Source organism: Echinops telfairi, unplaced genomic scaffold, assembly GCF_000313985.2.
Source record: "Echinops telfairi isolate 266 unplaced genomic scaffold, ASM31398v2 ScPeMD7_25;HRSCAF=90, whole genome shotgun sequence".
NCBI lineage: Eukaryota > Metazoa > Chordata > Mammalia > Afrosoricida > Tenrecidae > Echinops > Echinops telfairi.
This window is the reverse complement of record NW_022103922.1, coordinates 26,238,453-26,239,625: the sequence shown is the minus strand read 5'-3', so window position 1 is coordinate 26,239,625 and position 1,173 is coordinate 26,238,453.

Sequence of the window (1,173 nt, the reverse complement as noted above, 5' to 3'; positions counted from 1 at the left end):
CTCATAGTGACCCAAAGGACAGAACAGAATTACCCTGTGGGGTGACAAGGCTGTACATTTTTATTTGAATAGAAAGCCTCATGTTTTTCCTGCCAAGCAGCTCATGGTTTCAAACTGCTGACCGTGCAGTTAGCAACCTAAAGAATAACTCACTATGCCACCAAGCCTCCTCCGTATGTCTTGTAAGAATTAACTCGATGACAGTGAGCTTGTTTTGTATGTCTTCTTGGTACCCTTTGTATCAACAATTATAATTTGCATTTATTTCTTTGTTTATTATTTGTCTCTCCTGCAAGACCATGAGAGTAGAGCCATCTTTAATTTGTCTCCTCAATCACTGCCACCGTGACTGTCTTACAGGAAGCCCCATGAATTAATAGACCTAAAAGCAACCAATAAATTGTAAGAAATCAAGCATAAATCATTAGGCAACTGAGCTTCACAGAACTGCCATATATTTTGGAATGGAAAAGAAGTTCAGCATTCCAGGTTAAACACTGCGTTCTTTTATTTGGGCTTAGTAGGGCTTACTGAGGTCTCTGGATGGCATAAATGGTTTGTATTTCAACCACTAACTCAAAAGTTAGTGGTTTGAATCCACCAGCAGTACCAAGAAAGGTCTGACGATCTTAATAGCAGGATCAGATAATAGCAGCTGATCGCTATTAAGATTATAGCCAATAAAATCCCATTAAGCAGTTTTACCATAACACATGGGGTTGTGGTGAGCAGCATTCGTTTGGGACGTTCTTTTTATGTCAGTAGTGGTTACTGCCGTTTGAGGCATCGTTCTGTTAGTTTTCTGTCTGTTTTCATATCTAATGTTCCAGCGATTCTCAACTACATATCTCATCCTCTGCTCGGTATGTACTTTATGTCAAGACCGCTTGCTTATTCTTAGCTTCTGTTTTTTCATGATTGCTACTCAGGAGCTCTGCTGGGTTTTACTACCTATATAATCGTTTTATTGATCTGTTGCCAAATTATCTTCCCAGCAAAAACCTGATTCAGCCGAGTAACTAATTACAAGCTCCTTAAAAACCCGTTTTCTAGCCAGCCAAATGGTCAGTTCTCTGTAATGCAATAGGTCTGTCCAGGAAGAGATTGCTTGATAGTTATAATTAAGAAGCTCAGGGCCCACAGGAGAAAACTATTGAGCCAAAGACAAAAAAT